The following is a 9,458-nucleotide window of genomic DNA, read 5'->3' on the forward strand; positions in this document are numbered from 1 at the left end:
GCGTAACCCTAGATAGGGTTATCCAAAAGACGGACTAGGTAATTACTTTCTTTCATTCACCAGGCCTTTTAAATTGATTTAATCCGATAATTTTGCAACTATTATTAATTGATGACAAGACCACGGGACACTGATGATGTAACTTGTTATTGATAATGTTTAATTTTAGTATCGATACCTACAGTACAAAAACCGCATAGGATTATTTTTGAAGGAAAAATTTGCACATAACGTTCACGTACTTACTCAGATACTTTTCAAATTTAATTCGTGTCGGATATCAAAATCATTAACTTCTGTTCAAAACCATGAAATTCATCATTTTTGTGGCTGTAATGTCTTGGTTTGTGATGACAATAGAAATGTCGACAGTTTATAAACATTTTAACATATATAAAACGGAATATTGTGAGTATCCTGTATTTTAATGGCTTGATTTAATGTTATTAATACCTACTTCATTTGAGTATTAACTTTAGCAAAGGTAAACATCTCGATAAGAATACATATTGAACAAACATGTATGTAGTTATTGCTTAAATATTCTTTCAGAAATTGGTATTGTTAAGGAATTGTTAGTTAGGGGCAATTGAATCCTTCAAAAACCCAACGTACATAACCCATTTAGTTTTCACAAATTAGTATCTAACGTAATTTCCCGAGAGATAACGCTGTACATTGGGCTGATTGTAGCTGTTAAGACAGATATGTGTCGGGTGCAGGGCAGCGCTAACACGGCTTGCGAGCTTATCGTCGCAGATGGTTTTCACGCTCACCAGCTTCGGCTTGCTGCCTCAGCCGCGGCGGGCGTTGAAACTACCTTTGCCTTAGCTCACAGGCCGCCTTAATCAATAAAAAAATAAAAAATGAGCCAAGAAAAACGGGGCCGAGTTAGTATTAGATGACAATCTATACATATAATAAATCTGTAGAAAAGTAATTTTTGTACATTGAAGAAATTGACAAAAAAAATAGCCAGCATGTTAAAGGATAACTAACAGAACCCATTTCCATCATTTTTGTCATTTTTGTCTGTTTGTCTGTTTGTCTGTTTATCTGTTTGTTTGTTCGGGATTCACGTAAAATCTACGAATTAAATGCAGACAATGCTTATATACAAAAATTCTACGTAACTTGGGGTATTACTTAGTTTTTGTTTCATCGAAATCGATTCACTCTATCAAAAGATATGATTAATTTTGTGAATTCAAGATGTAAAATATTACGACACGCAATCTATTTGTCAAAACTGTACATTTGAATGTTGTACTTATATTAGTTGATCGGCCTATTATTAATCTTTACACAGAAAATCACACCTTTATAAGTAACTTCGGAAGAAAAAAAAATATGAAAATTTTGTTTAGCCAAGGTTAAAGTAGCTCCATCTGTGGTAAATAAAATACATCATCAATTTGTCAAAGGAGCGAGGTGGTAAATGACAATATTACCATACATTCTTTATAGAGGATTATTATTTCAACAGATGGAGTTGTGTATTTTCCGTAATTCACCATATTTTAACACGTACATAGTGCAATTTTTCAATAGACATTTCAATAGTGTTTGTCAGTTTGCCGTACCACATCAAAATCCAACTATAATTATTACCTTGATGAAAAGAAAATTAATAGTTCTCAGCCAAATTTAAAACGGTGCCATCTAAATTATTTTTTGAACATTATGTCAAAAATGATGACTTTAGTGGAACAATTAATTATCATTTAAAGTTACAGATGGAGTTCATATCAGGATATTTTCATAAACATAGTTTAGCTTATCTTCCACTAATGTGGTGGCCTTAAAACAAATTACTTTGAGTGAGTAGTATTAAGTAGACCTTAATTATTTTTTCTGATGCAAAATATGTAAACTTAATCCTAGAAGAAATGAGGATCTATCTCTCGCAAGCGCTGCTAAGCGTGAGGAAGGTAATGTAGGATTCTGTAGCTTTAAAAACAAGCCCAGATACAAAGTGCAGATAAGAAATAGGAGCTCTCTCTATTTAATACCATACACACGTAAAATGCTTTATGCGTCTGAAAACGTACAAATTACGCGCCGCATACCAGAGACATGCTTACTTTCAACTTCTGATCGCAAATACACTGTTCACGATTACGAACAGTCTCAGTAAGACCCGAGCCAAGTCTAAAAACCCTAAAAAACACCTTTATATAAACCTACGTTTGATAATCACAAAGACAGAATTGTTCTCAGTTGCAAATCCTATATAAATACCTCTATATACTATAGGCTAAATACCTCTATCCACCTATATCCTATCCTAATCCAGAATGCATTGCAGGTGTGCATTGCACAAAAACCAATGGTATCCTATTCGAGAAGTCAAAAGAGTTGACCTGCCAACGTCAGCTTCTGCGCTAAGCAAGTGTTCTTAATAGTACCATCAGAATTACATTCATCGTTGAATGAGGTGACTAAATTTTCAGAAACCACAATAACAGTAGGAGCCAAAGCGTATTATCGCTTCATAGAGCTCTGATTGGCCCCAGGTGACCAAGTCAGGTCTGATTTGTTCGTTCATCAGATCTTTGAAAGTGTTTCGGTGGATACTTACTGTCGTCCTGTTTACGTGTGACACAAAATATGGTATATAAACGTCCTCCGCAAGAGCGAAATTTTCCCGGTGTGCGGTAGTGACGCACAGTATACAACACTTATGTTTCTTTTGATTTGCTGGCTCCACCAAGAAATGACAAATTGCGAGCGTACATTCTGAAAATCTTGGCAAAACTGCAGGTTTCAAGTACGAACACATGAAGTAGACTCTCACAGATACGTACATTTTGCCTATTTGTGAACTAATGCAAACATTTCGGTGGAGTCCCGGCTTAGGCCTCCCCCACATTAGGCGTGCGCGATCCTCGGGCGTGTGAGTAGCGCGGGCGCCGCGCGTGCGTCGCGAGCGCGTTGCGTGAGCGTCGCGTTTTGCTGCCCTGCGGCATTTGCAGCGCGCTCGCGGCGCGCACGCGCCGCTGTCCTTGACGTTTAACTGCTAAGGCGTTTAGCGGGCGGCGGGGATACCGGGCGAAGGGGTAAGAACGCAACTCGAGCGCCGCGTGCTCGCCGCGAGCGCGTCGCTTGCACTCTTCACACATGCCGCAGGGCAGCAAAACGCGACGTTCACGCAGCGCCCTCGCGACGCCCGCGCTACACACACGCCCGAGGATCGCGCACGCCTAATGTGTGGTCAGCCTTACCATGAGTAAGTGAAACTATCCTACCCTATTAATGTAGTAGTATGTAGTAATTATTCTGTCACGTGAAAGAATGCACCTACGGGATAAGTAGTATTTTGACGATTCTATATTGCCCACGTAGACGAAGTTGCGGGCAACAGCTAGTGTATAAATAAGAAGGACAAGTCACAATAATTGATGATCTTTACTTGAAGCTTTCTATAGAATACTAGCTTTTGCCCGCGACTTCGTTTGCGTGGAATAGTGGCATCCGGCAGATTTTTGATTTGAACAATAGATGGCGCTGTCGATGTCCGGAATAAATTGTATTTTTTATTTTTATTTTTTGTAATAAAAATCCTATGTCCTTCTCCTGGCTCTAAACTACCTCCCTGCCAGTTTTCAGCTAAATCAGTTCAGCCGTTCTTGAGTTATAAGTGGAGTAACTAACACGACTTTCTTTTATATACCTAATATAGATTTAGTTTAGATCTGTGACCCGCGGATGCCCCTCAAACTGAAGGGCAAAATTTACAAATCCGTCATTAGACCTGTCGTCCTGTATGTGTTGGGCATTGAAAAAGAGGCATGAGAAGAGAGTGCATAATTATAGCAGAAATGAGAATGCTGAGATGGATGTGTGGTGTTGCAAGAATGGATAAAGTGAGGAATGATTACATTAGAGGAAGTCTGAAAGTAGCGTCAGTTACAGAAAAGATGAGAAGTAGAAGATTGTCATGGTATGGGTATGTAATGAGGAGCGATGCGATGCGATGAGAATGCGCTTGCAACAAAGTGTGTGCTAAGTATGAATGTAGATGGATGGAGAGGAAGAGAAAGACCTAAGAAAAGATGGAAGGATTGCCTGAAAGATGATATGAATAGGAAGGGAGTGAGTGTCAGTATGACGAGTGACAGGGGAAAATAGAAGAAAATGACATATTGCGCCGACCCCAAGTAAAATTTGGGAACAGGGCAGGAGAAAGAAGAAGATAGATTTAGTTGGCGTTGTAAAAACGACGAATTAGTTTATTAGGGGCTATGTCATTTCCCCGTTGCTTAGTTATAAAATTAGAAGTTAATCATGTGTCCAATAAATAATTTTGTGGCTATACTTATAATTTCCCATTTTTTATTAATGTGTTGCCTAAAAATGTATGTACTAATACTAGATTATAAGCTGTTTATGTCTTTACTAACAAAATGGATTGTATTATCTGAATAAAAATTCATTATTATTATATTATAAGACTTTTTCTGAGTTGATGGAGCATATGCAAATACGGGAAATTACGGAACCCTACACTGAGCATGGCCCGACACGCTCTTGGCCGGTTTTTTTATTCTTGGCCGGTTTTTTTATCTGAGGACGACTAAGGAACCCTCGGCCGAATTTGCTACTGGCCCCGCACTAGTTTAATCTGGTGTTGTTGACTATTAACCCTTTAGGTTCTCTGCTTCTGCATCAGCGGAATTATTTACCTACTGTTGGATTTTCTTAGACTCAAACTTTTTTAGGGAGAAATTACCTTTTTAACTTCCCATATAAAGTTCATTATGGCGAAAATGAAACATTACATATGTTTGTGACAATTTACTATTCGGATGACGACTTAACCGAAATGTCACTACATATTAAAGCTGGTAATTTCATTTAATTAATCTACGTACTTATACACACTAACGGCCAGTTTCTTCATCAAAAGTTAAAGTTAAAGTTATGGCTAAAGTAATGTCTAAAGTAAAAGTAACGGTTAAATTCAATTTTTCTATTAGTTTTGCTGTCACTTTAGCCTTGAAAAAATGAATTTGACCGTTACTTTTACTTTAGACATTACTTTAACTTTAACTTTTGATGAAGAAACTGGCCGTAAGAGTACCCGCATACAGAGGACTAAACAATCGGTCCGATAACTGGAAGATTTTTTTAAAATAAGAGTCTCTCTGAAGTACTTATTTCACTCATATCTTGGGCACCAATTACTCATTGAAGGTGAAGGAAATCATCTCGGGGAAAACTGGACTGAAATTAGCAACCCGCATCTCGCGCATGTGATGATTAACGCTTAATTCTTCTCTGTGAGAGGAGGCCGCAGCCCAGCAGTGGGACGATGAATGAAGAGAATAATGTTCATGAAAGATATAAAGTAAGGAGATTCAGATTTCGATGCTTTAATCAATTTTCAAATAATTACAGGTGATAACGAAGGTGAATTCGGAATAGATACAAACGTAAATACAGAAATTATATTTAGTATCAAAGGAAAACTGATAGACAATACAACTAAAGTAGACATATCTTTGAGATTTGATAAAAAAAAGTATTGTATTTGGCGATTATTTGATGGAACCAGATCTATAAGAAGAGACGAACACGTGGAAACTGGAAAGTAGACGTAATAGATTTTTTTAACCTGTTTTGTATAATTATTTAAGGAACCTCGTTAGTCCAGCTGTCGCATAGAGCGTCTGCTGTGCAGGTCTCGGGTTCGATTCCCGGAGCGGACTGAAATCACTTTGTGAGATTAAGAAACTTTCACAAAGGAGCCCGGAGTCTGGAAGTTGGTGATTGATTTACCTGCACATCGGAGAGCACGTTAGTGTCCGTCTTGCGTCTGATCTCTCCCCGGTCGTGTCGGATTGCCGTCCTATCGGGCTATGAGAATGATTCAATATAATACGTCCTGCGCAGCTGGCTGATCTCCTCATATGAGAATAGCGCGTGGCCGATAATCGGCTAGGACGCCATTATCATTTAAGAATTTTTAAATCCCTACTAATATTATAAATGCGAAAGTAACTCTGTCTGTCTGTCTGTTACGCTTTCACGTCTAAACCACTGAACTGATAAAAAAAAAAATTGTACAGAGATAGAGTTGACCTTGAGAATATAGGATAGTTTTTATCCTGGACTTTTGAAGAATTCTCTTGGAAACGCGATATAACCGAACTCTACGTGGGCGAAGCGCGGGCGGAAGCTAGAAACATAATAAATAATTACTTATTATTTACTTTCAGTTAATATTTGTACAGAAACTGAACCCTGCTCTGTTAACATAATGCTTGATGACGAATGTTCAAGTAAGCCTTTTGTTTTTTAATAAACCACATTATTCATACCTTTATAGGATACGAAAAGCGTTTCCTCTTCATTATATTAGGGTAGAAGTATGGATAGTCTAGACTCACTGTTTTCCTGCGGTTTCACCCGTATCCGGCTTTTTCACATACCCGGATAATTAAAAAAAAAAACGACTAAAAGTTTGTGGTGTACTCTTAGGGTGAACTTTTTTATATTCATTAGAAAGTGGTTAAATTGATTCTGATCATTGTTCTGATCTAGACTAGGTATAAATACTTTCCGGTCTTGCGCATGAACATTATATGTAGTATAAGAAATACTGTTTAAGATAAGTGCCTTTTCAAAAAGTATTTAATAAATAAATGCTGCTATAGCCTGCAAGAATTTTTAAGCGAGTGATACACACACTCGTTTAACATTCTCTTCTATTGACTTAATTATTTTGATCTTTTTTATTTTAGTTACATATTTTAAAAATGTTTTTTCTTTTTTTATATAGAGTCAATTTTAATATCTTAAGCTAGCTTAAGCACCATTTAAAATTTTGTACGCCATCATAAGGCAAAACATGAGTTGACACAACTTATTATAACACCTATGCTTTTGTACCATGTTTTTACAAAATAATGTATCTTTATCTATAATGTAATGGAAATAAATACGTGCTTAGTTCAACTATTTGTTTTGTTTAATTGAAAGACGACTTCTAACAGCAGATCCAAGTGTTTTCACCTCAGCTGATTTTCCGAGCGACATCGCCCGGTTCGTACTTACAGGCCACAAACAATTAACAACTGATCATCTGCCGAGCCTTTTCCCAACTTTGATGGTGTCGGCTTCCAGTCTAACCGCACGCAACTGAGTACCAGTGTTTAACAAGGAGCGACTGCCCTATCTGATCTCCTAAACCCAGTTAAACTGACAACCCAATATCCCTTGGTAAAACTGGTGTCAGACTTACTGGCTGCTGACATGGCTGATGAACACTAGACGAGAATCTCTCTTATAAAGCACATATTCACTCTTTATCCGGACCAGTTAGAAAACTTATATATGTCGAAAGGTGTGCTGCTTTTACGCGATAACGCAACCGTCCACAAGAGCGGCGTTGCGTTGGGTGCCCTGCACTAGGCGGGCCGCGATATTTTGAATCACCCACCCTACGGTCCAGACCTGGCCCCGAAGGATAATTACCAATTTTAAAAAATGAAATGGGAGCTACGGGGTAAAAAAATCACCAATGATGAAGTCACTGAAGCAGTTAAGGCGTATTTTGAAGAAAAATAGAAATCTTTTTTTATGAAGGTACCTATAATTAAATTAATTGAGGGATCTGAAATATGTATTCGTCTCGCAGGTAAATAAATTGAAAAGGAAAAATAATTTAGTATTGTAGGTACCCCATTCCGCGAATATAAAAATATTCGAATACATTATTATAAAAATATTAATATAATATAAAAATTTTCGCAGAATGGGGTACCTACAATACTAAATTATTTTTCCTTTTCAACCCTTCGGGTTCCGTACCCAAAGGGTAAAACGGGAACCTATTGTTTTCGCTCCTCTGTCCGTCCGTCCGTCACCAGGCTGTATCTCATGAACCGTGATATTTAGAGAGTTGACATTTTCACAGATGATGTATTTCTGTTGCCGCTATAACAACAAATACTGAAATCTATACTTATAATAAATCTGTAGAGAGGTCAATTCTGTACATTGAATATATTTCCAAAATAACTATTAGAGGGTGATTAGTGATCGATACTGATGCCAAAAATGCAATCAGTAAAATTTTTGTCTGTCTGTCTGTCTGTCTGTCTGTCTGTCTGTATGTTCGTTATGGAAACAAAAACTACTGGACGGATTTTAATGAAACTTGGCACAAATATTCTTCATACTCCTGGGCAGGTTATAGGATACTTTCCATCACGCTACGATCAATAGGAGCAGAGCAGTGAAGGTAAATGTTGGGAAAACGGGAGAAGTTACTCCATTTTTTAAGCTTCCGTCGCGTGTGCAGCCTTAATGGTTACAGCTACACAGAAACCATGTACGACGGAAATATTCTTCATAAAATTATGTAAAAAATATCCCATGGGAGCATATGTCTATCTTTTATGGTTGACTCACAATAACACGTAAAACTCTCGGTAACTTAGCAGCTCGGAGCTTTCTGATTATATTTGTCTACTATTTCGTTCACAACGTAACGTAACACTCTCACTCACACTAATTAAACATAGTTAACAGTATTATCTATTAATTAAAAAAAGAATGATTTAAATCGGTAAAGAAACACCAAAGTTATACATGAAAAACGGTAATAAGCCACCGCGCGTGAATACTGAATCACGCACGCTATAAGGATCATTTTTGTGCAACGGTCGCCGCGCTCGACGCGACTCGCGGCGCGGTGGCTGCGCGAGCTTCATACAATATTTGGCTGTTGGTGCGATTGATGCGAATAGACGTTCAGAGCGTTCAACCTTATTGCGCGACTTTTAGGTTTTAAATAATTTATTTTTAACTTTCTTTTGTTGTTATTTTATAAAATAGGTTGGTACCTATTAGTTATTTTTGTGTTTAAATATTCGTTCAAATTACAAATTATTAATAGTTTACATTTTATTACTTAAAGTAGCAGTAAGTACGCATAGATTTAGATAATTGGAGGGGCTGGTGTTTATTATTTCTTCCTCTCTTTGCACAAAGTCCGACTCTAACGCGGACGAAGTCGCTGGCAGAAGCTAGTCTAGAATAAAATATTTTGGAGAGCTCCCATACAACAAACGTGATTTTTTTGCTCATTTCATAAATAATGGTTCGGAACCCTTCGTACGCGAGTCCGACTCGCACTTGGCCGGTTTTTTCATTTGCCATGCCTATTCTGTTTGTCTTTCTTACGATAAATACGTATATGGGTTCTTATATTATGGTTGAAATAATGAGGATAAGTGCTGAGTTTTCCTATAAAATGAATAATACTGTGATATCGGGACTAGGGTCGCCATGAAAATGGGTTATTTTAGGACAATCCTGTTAACATGCTCAATTAAATATAGGCCACCTCATAAATAGTTATAATAGTGTTTATCTATTAACTATCTATACAGGTTGTTTATCAAATACAATAGTGGTCTGCACAAGCTTAATCTATTTTTCTATACTAT

This window comes from Helicoverpa zea, chromosome 28, assembly GCF_022581195.2.
Source record: "Helicoverpa zea isolate HzStark_Cry1AcR chromosome 28, ilHelZeax1.1, whole genome shotgun sequence".
Taxonomy (NCBI): domain Eukaryota; kingdom Metazoa; phylum Arthropoda; class Insecta; order Lepidoptera; family Noctuidae; genus Helicoverpa; species Helicoverpa zea.